The 8,370-nt window shown below is 54.5% G+C and overlaps 1 pseudogene; it reads right to left on the bottom strand.

Annotated features, from left to right (window-relative positions):
• Window positions 1-1,361: 1,361 nt before the first annotated feature.
• Window positions 1,362-6,850, bottom strand: LOC129394582 (mRNA turnover protein 4 homolog; annotated as a pseudogene).
• Window positions 6,851-8,370: the final 1,520 nt, after the last annotated feature.

Here is an 8,370-nt window from a genome sequence, read left to right as displayed (position 1 = left end):
TACTTAGGCGTGGAAAGTTAAGAGTTTTCCTTTCAATATAGTTCTAGGAAGTCAGCGTGAAACGGCCTTAGGTTCTCTGCCTCCATACCCTATTCTCCTGCCTCAGACCCGTGAGTCCTAGAAAGGATGGCCATCGCTGGCCGCCACATCATCGGGGTCTCATGAATCCCTGCTCTTGTACCTCAGGAGGCAAGGCTAGGCTGCCCTGGATTAGGATCTGCTCTTTGGAAGTGCCGTGTTCTGTTTTGGTTGTGCTCCTTTGGTTGTTTGGTGGGAGTTGGCGGGGCAGGGGCAGAAAGTGGCGCCCCTGGAGAGCCGCGGGCCCAAGCACTGGGGTGCAGCCCGGCTGTGAATCCATGCATTGAGCCGCCATCACCTGCCCTGGTGTGGGTGCCTGTGCGTCTTGCTTTGTGGTCATCCTGGTTGCTCCAGCACACAGGTGTCTAATCTTCAAGGCAGAAAGAAGACGTGGTCACCTCCCAACCCCTAGACTCTGTATGTGTGTGTGCAGTTTTCAGAGTGTTGTCTCAGGCGCTGATTGAGTGGGCAAGGAAAGGTGCTCAGCACGCAGGAACTGCAGCACCAGACAGGAAGTCACCAAAGAGGGAGTCCAGGTCAAAAGGGACTTGGAGACACAACAGAAGCAACCGCAAAGACCTTGTCTGAATCCTGACTCGAACAAGCCACCTGGCAAAAGACATTTTGAGACAAGAGAAATTGAAAAACTGACAAGGGGTTAGTTATTAAGGGAGTACTGTTAATTTTGTTGGGCGTGATAATGATAATTTTTTAAAAATTTATTGGCTGAGTGTGGTGGCTCATGCCTGTAATCCCAGCACTTTCGGAGGCTGAGGCAGGAGAATCATGTGAGCCCGGGAGTTTGAGACCAGCCTGGGCAACATAGCATGACCTCAGCTCTACAGAAAATTTTAAAACCTAGCCAGGCATGGTGGTGCTGCCCGTAGTCCCAGCTACTCAGGAGGCTGCAGTGAGCCATGATGGCCATTGCACTCCAGCCTGGGTCACAGTGAGACCCCGTCTCAACAAAATCAATCAATCAATCAATCAATCAATAAATAAAATGTCCTTATGTTGGTGGAATACAAAGAATCAAATACGGATAAAATGATGTGTTGTCTTCTGGGATTTCCTTTAAATACTCTAGCAAAGCAATAGACAAAAGCTGGGAGGGGAATAATATATGAAGCAAAACTGAACAACGTTGGTAATTTTTAAAAAAATTTTATTTGACATCCTGCAAAGCTTTATTCTTTACAGGAACAGTCAGTGCCCATCACTCCCTGTCAAAAGCCAAATAAGCTGCTCTCTCTAGAGGGGTGGCAGTAGTCCTGTGTGGTCCAGTGAGATCCAGAATGTTCCAGGAGACCTTCAGTCCTGAGTCCCTTTCAGTCATCATCGTCTGAGTCTGATTCTTCTGCTGAGTTGGACGCGCTTTCTGGCAGGTCGTCTCCCATCTGCTGGACCCTTCCCGACTGTACATCCCACATGTATTTGATGGTCACCTTAAATTCAGCCATCTCATACCCAGAAAGCATCAGAACACCAGCCTGCTCCGGGGCCAGCAGGTGGCCCTCCTTGCACACCTCATTGGCGGACAGCAGGCTCGCCACACCTCTCTCAAAGGTGGTGGGCAGGCCCGGCTGCCTCAGCTGTGGCTTCATGGGGTGGGGAACTGCTCCAGGGGCCCTGGGTCCAGGCTCACGGTGAAAGCTGCTTTGTTACAGCTCAGCTGTAGTCCATTTCCGTGTATTCTGTGAACCACTCATTCACCTCCTCCTTCCTGTGGTTGGTGAACAGGAGATCCGCTTCACCCCTCAACGTTTTGCTGACCTGGTGCAGGTTGTCTTTGCACTCACCCAATGGGCTCCGACCCAAGGCCGCCATCATCACCTTGTTTTTGCCAAAGAACATCCGGCTGTGCTTCCAGGCATTCCGGATGTCCTTCAGCTTGCTGTTCCACGTGTTGGCCACAGAGAGATGGAAAGGTACTTATCAGTGTCCACACGTTTCCGAAGCTCTTCTATCAGGTGTTGTTTCAATTCCAAGCCTTTCTTGGCAGTTTTGATTAGGGACTTCCTGTCATGCTTGGATTTGGGCATTGCTCTGAAGCCACGTGTGGCGGAAGATGGTGCAGCCCCAATGCTGGTAATTACTGATGGCAGGGGGTGGATGTGTAGGACTTTATATTGTCTCTCCTCTACTTTTGTGTATGTTTAACTTACTATTTAATTTATTTTATTTTATTTGAGACAGGGTCGTCTTGCTCTGTCACGCAGGCTGGAGTCCAGTGGCTCAATCTTGGCTCACTGCAACCTCTGCCTCCCAAGCTCAAGTGATCCTCCAACCTCACCCTCTTAAGTTGCTGGGACCACAGGTGCATGCCACCACCCCCGGCTATTTTTTTTCTTTCTTTTTTTTTTTTTTTTGTAGAGACAGGGATTTGCCACATTGCCCAGGCTGGTGGTGAACTACGGAGCTTGAACAATACATGCTGGGATTAGAGGGATGAGCCACCACATCCAGCCACTTTTGTGTAAAATGTTGGCTGGGCGCAGTGACTCATGCCTGTAATCCCAGCACTTTGGGAGGCCAAGGTGGGCAGATGACTTGAGGTCAGGAGTTCGAGACCAGCCTGGCCAACATGGTGAAACCCCGACTCTAATAAAAATACAAAAATTAGCCAGGCGTGATAGTGCACACCTGTAATCCCAGCTACTAGGGAGGCTGAGACAGGACAATTGCTTGAACCCAGGGGGCAGAGGTTGCAGTGAGCCGAGATTGTGCCACTGTACTCCAGCCTGGACAAGAGAGCGAGACTCCATCTCGATAAATAAAAAATAAATAAATAAATAAAATGTCTGCAATTAAAAAATGTTTTAAGTCAAAGAGTAAGATCACAAAAATAATACTCAGATATAACAAGTTTTTCTTCTGTGACTCATGTGAAGGACTCCAGAGGCCAGGATGGTGGTGAGAGCCACTTCCTCCATGTGGCACGTGGGTTGCCCAGTGCTCCAGGCCTCCCCCGCCTCGGGGCCTGGCACCTGCTGCTCCCTTGGCCTGGAATGTTCTCACCCAAGACCCCTGCATCTGACTCTCACCTCCTTCCTTGTGTGTTCCTCACGTGGCTTTTTCGTGAGGTCTTCCTTAACTTCTCTGAATAAAATTCCCACTTCTCATCCTCCCAATCCCTCTCCCCTCTAGTTAGACACCAAAGTACGTTTCACCCACTGAGGTCCTGTGTGTCACAGAATGAAACTGTAGGGGCAGGGTTTTGTCCTGCTCACCAACGGATATCCTTGGACAGTATGTATGTATGTATGTATGTATTTATTTATTTATTTCTGTTTGTTTTTCTTTTTTTTCTTTTCTTTTTTTCCTGCTAAACAACCAAACAGGCAAAAACTAGCACAGTGGTTTGTTTTTTTTTTTTTTTTTCCGAGACAGAGTCTCACTCTGTCACCCAGGCTGGAGTGCAGTGGTGCGATCTCAGCTCACTGCAAGCTCTGCCTCCCAGGTTCACGCCATTCTCCTGCCTCAGCCTCCCGAGCAGCTGGGACTACAGGCACCCGCCACCACGCCTGGCTAATTTTTTGTATTTTTAGTAGAGATGGGGTTCCACTGTGTTAGCCAGGATGGTCTCGATCTCCTGACCTCGTGATCTGCCTGCCTCGGCCTCCCAAAGTGCTGGGATTACAGGCATGAGCCACCGTGCCCAGCCAACCTAGCGCAGTGTTTAACGGTGGGAGGTCCCTGGCGAGTCTCTGCCAGGTCTCTGCCAGGACATGAAGGAGCGGCTCAGGTTCCAGGCTTCTGTCAGATGCACCGGCCGCCTAGATTCCCAGGGCCTTCTATTCTTACAGCAGGTGGCCGCCATGCTTCTGACATTTCCCTGACACACAGGCTGCCTCCAGGGCCATCGCCAAGGACGGTGCAGATTTGCAGGCCCGCGTAAACCCAGTGGACTCCCTAGAGGTTTGGGAAGGAGAGGTCACCATTGTTGGCTCTACTGTGACTGTCCTGACTTGGCCCTCACTGGGTATTAATGCTTCAATTTCACAATGCGCTTGGGCAGATGCCCCCTGGTCCTAAGAGAGGCCCCGCTCATCCTAGGCGTACTTAATTGGTATTAGAGACGTCCATCTTTTCTGGATGGAGGAAATTGAAGCCTTGAGCCCATGTAATGTCCTCAGTGGAGCAGTTCAACACCAAGACATGCTAGAAACATTCTAGAGGCCTTTACCAACTTAGTCACTCTGCTCAGGGAAAGGGGCTGAGGCTGTCTCTACAGCAGCCACCTCCCTCTGGAAGGAGGAAGGACCCAAGACCCACACCCGCTGTCTACCTGACCAGCCCTAACTCTTCTTGTTGGCTCAAGAGTCCCCTTTCTTCTTCACTGAGCCACAAGACACAGAGCAGTGAGTAGCATCAGAGCAGCCTGTAAAAACCTGGATGCCAGGAACGGAGTGGAACCTGGAAGTTCAGCTTCCAACAGACAAACACAGTCAGAGCTCCCTTTTTAGAGTCCCTCCTGTGTAAACACACAGGGCATACAGGCATGACTTCCAGGAGCTTCACTGCAGCATGGCATGCACAGATAACACAACAGAAGTGACCTCAGTGCTGCTTTTGGAGGACAGATGACACGCATCTTGGTTCATGCAACTCAACACCGCACACATGTGAAATAGAATGAGTAGCTTTGTGTTGTGATATAAAAATGTAAGCTATATTATTGAGTGAAAAGCCAAATTTCCCACCAGTATGCAAAGCAGATTTACTCTTATTAGAAATGGAGGCTGAGCATGGTGGCTCACGCCTGTAATCCTAGCACATCAGGAGGCCAAGGCGGGTGGATTGCTTGAGGCCAGGAGTTTGAGATCAACCTGGGCAACACGGCAAAACTCCATCTCTACAAAAAATACAAAAATTAGCCGGGCCCAGTGGTGCATGCCTGTAGTCCCAGCTACTTGGGAGGCTGGGATAGGAGTATCAATTGAATACAGGAGGTGGAGGCTGCAATGAACCAGGATCGCACCACTGAACTCCATCCAGTCTGGGTGACAGCAAGATCCTGCCAAAAAAAAAAAAAATCTAGCAGAGGACAGAGGAGTGTATACAGATAAACAAATGCATATTGTGTTTGCATCCCCTATATTAGTTTTCTATTGTTGCATAACAAATGATTACCCAAACACCAGGGGTTTGGTCTAGGTCCTGCTGCTCATAGCACAGAAAGCCAGTCATCAAGACAACCAGTATTGGCAGGGAAGAAAGCTTTAATCGGGTGCTGCAGCTGAGGAGATGGGAATTCAGTCTCAAGTCCATCTCTCTGACTATCTAAAATTGGGAGTTTATATAGAAGGGAAGAAATGTAACTACATGCAGGAAAACAGTAATTAGGGAAGAATGAGGAAGAGGAGTTGGTCAACAGGCAGCAGGTGGTGCTCAGGTAATCATGAGGGTTGAGGGCCTGGCCACTCATCCTCCAGAGGCTGTGAGCTTGTAAGTTTCAGCTCCTTGATACTACCTGGGAGTCCTGATGGTCGGTTTCCTGAGAAAGGAACTCAGATAAGACAAATGTAACTTTCTCAAGTTTTAAGACTGAGAGGGTCAATTTCTTTTTTTTCTTTTTCTTTTTTTAATTTATTTTTTTGTTGATAATTCTTGGGTGTTTCTCACAGAGGGGGATTTGGCAGGGTCATGGGACAATAGTGGAGGGAAGGTCAGCAGATAAACAAGTGAACAAAGGTCTCTGGTTTTCCTAGGCAGAGGACCCTGCGGCCTTCCGCAGTGTTTGTGTCCCTGGTTACTTGAGATTAGGGAGTGGTGATGACTCTTAACGAGCATGCTGCCTTCAAGCATCTGTTTAACAAAGCACATCTTGCACCGCCCTTAATCCATTTAACCCTGAGTGGACACAGCACATGTTTCAGAGAGCACAGGGTTGGGGGTAAGGTCACAGATCAACAGGATCCCAAGGCAGAAGAATTTTTCTTAGTACAGAACAAAATGAAAAGTCTCCTATGCCTACTTCTTTCTACACAGACACAGCAACCATCCGATTTCTCAATCTTTTCCCCACCTTTCCCGCCTTTCTATTCCACAAAGCCGCCATTGTCATCCTGGCCCATTCTCAATGAGCTGTTGGGCACACCTCCCAGACGGGGTGGTGGCCGGGCAGAGGGGCTCCTCACTTCCCAGTAGGGGCGGCCGGGCAGAGGCGCCCCTCACCTCCCGGACGGGGCAGCTGGCCGGGCAGGGGGCTGACCCCCCCACCTCCCTCCCGGACGGGGTGGCTGGCCGGGCAGAGGGGCTCTTCACTTCCCAGTAGGGGCGGCCGGGCAGAGGCGCCCCTCACCTCCTGGAGGGGACGGCTGGCCGGGCGGGGGGCTGACCCCCCCACCTCCCTCCCGGACGGGTTGGCTGGCTGGGCAGAGGGGCTCCTCACTTCCCATTAGGGGTGGCCGGGCAGAGGCGCCCCTCACCTACCGGACGGGGCGGCTGGCCGGGCGGGGGGGCTGACCCCCCCACCTCCCTCCTGGACAGGGCAGCTGGCCGGGCGGGGGGGCTGACCCCCCCACCTCCCTCCCGGACGGGGTGGCTGGCCGGGCAGAGGGGCTCCTCACTTCCCAGTAGGGGCGGCCGGGCAGAGGCGCCCCTCACCTCCTGGACGGGACGGCTGGCCGGGCGGGGGGCTGACCCCCCCACCTCCCTCCCGGACGGGTTGGCTGGCTGGGCAGAGGGGCTCCTCACTTCCCATTAGGGGTGGCCGGGCAGAGGCGCCCCTCACCTACCGGACGGGGCGGCTGGCTGGGCGGGGGGCTGACCCCCCCACCTCCCTCCTGGACAGGGCAGCTGGCCGGGCGGGGGGGCTGACCCCCCCACCTCCCTCCCAGACGGGGTGGCTGGCCGGGCAGAGGGGCTCCTCACTTCCCAGTAGGGGCGGCCGGGCAGAGGCGCCCCTCACCTCCCAGACGGGGCGGCTGGCTGGGCGGGGGGCTGACCCCCCCACCTCCCTCCCGGACGGGGCGGCTGGCCGGGCGGGGGGCTGACCCCCCCACCTCCCTCCCAGACGGGGTGGCTGGCCGGGCAGAGGGGCTCCTCACTACCCAGTAGGGGCGGCTGGGCAGAGGCGCCCCTCACCTCCCGGACGGGGCGGCTGGCCGGGCGGGGGGCTGACCCCCCCACCTCCCTCCCAGACGGGGCGGCTGGCCGGGCGGGGGGCTGACCCCCCCACCTCCCTCCCGGACGGGGTGGCTGCCGGGCGGAGACGCTCCTCACTTCCCAGATGGGGTGGCTGCCGGGCGGAGAGGCTCCTCACTTCTCAGACGGGGCGGCTGCCGGGCAGAGGGGCTCCTCACTTCTCAGATGGGGTGGTTGCCAGGCAGAGGGTCTCCTCACTTCTCAGACGGGGCGGCCGGGCAGAGACGCTCCTCACCTCCCAGACGGGGTCGCGGCTGGGCAGAGGCGCTCCTCACATCCCAGATGGGGCGGCGAGGCAGAGGCGCTCCCCACATCTCAGACGATGGGTGGCCGGGCAGAGACGCTCCTCACTTCCTAGATGTGATGGCGGCCGGGAAGAGGCACTCCTCACTTCCTAGATGGGATGGCGGCCGGGCGGAGACGCTCCTCACTTTCCAGACTGGGCAGCCAGGCAGAGGGGCTCCTCACATCCCAGATGATGGGCGGCCAGGCAGAGACGCTCCTCACTTCCCAGACGGGGTGGCGGCCGGGCAGAGGCGGCAATCTCGGCACTTTGGGAGGCCAAGGCAGGCAGCTGGGAGGTGGAGGTTGTAGCGAGCCGGGATCACGCCACTGCACTCCAGCCTGGGCACCATTGAGCACTGAGTGAACGAGACTCCGTCTGCAATCCCGGCACCTCGGGAGGCCGAGGCTGGCAGATCACTCGCGGTTAGGGGCTGGAGACCGGCCCGGCCAACACAGCGAAACCCCGTCTCCACCAAAAAAATACGAAAACCAGTCAGGCGTGGCGGCGCGCGCCTGCAATCGCAGGCACTCGGCAGGCTGAGGCAGGAGAATCAGGCAGGGAGGTTGCAGTGAGCTGAGATGGCAGCAGTACAGTCCAGCTTCGGGTCCGCATGAGAGGGAGACCGTGGAAAGAGAGGGAGACTGTGGGGAGAGGGAGAGGGAGAGGGAGAGGGAGAGGGGAGAGGGTCAATTTCTATGTTTATTCAAAAGAAATGATAAACATCAGTTTTATGGGACAATTGGTCAGGTTTCAAAACTACCACAAACTCAGTGGCTGAAAATAATGCCTGCCTTTTGCTCACAGTTCTGTAGGTCAGAAGCCAGCACTGCCTGGCGGATTCTCTGCTCATGGTCTCA

The sequence above is a fragment of the Pan paniscus genome, chromosome 17 (genome assembly GCF_029289425.2).
Source record: "Pan paniscus chromosome 17, NHGRI_mPanPan1-v2.0_pri, whole genome shotgun sequence".
Classification (NCBI taxonomy): Eukaryota; Metazoa; Chordata; class Mammalia; order Primates; family Hominidae; genus Pan; species Pan paniscus.
The sequence above is the reverse complement of the archived record's forward strand: the minus strand, read 5'-3'. Positions and strand labels throughout refer to the sequence as shown.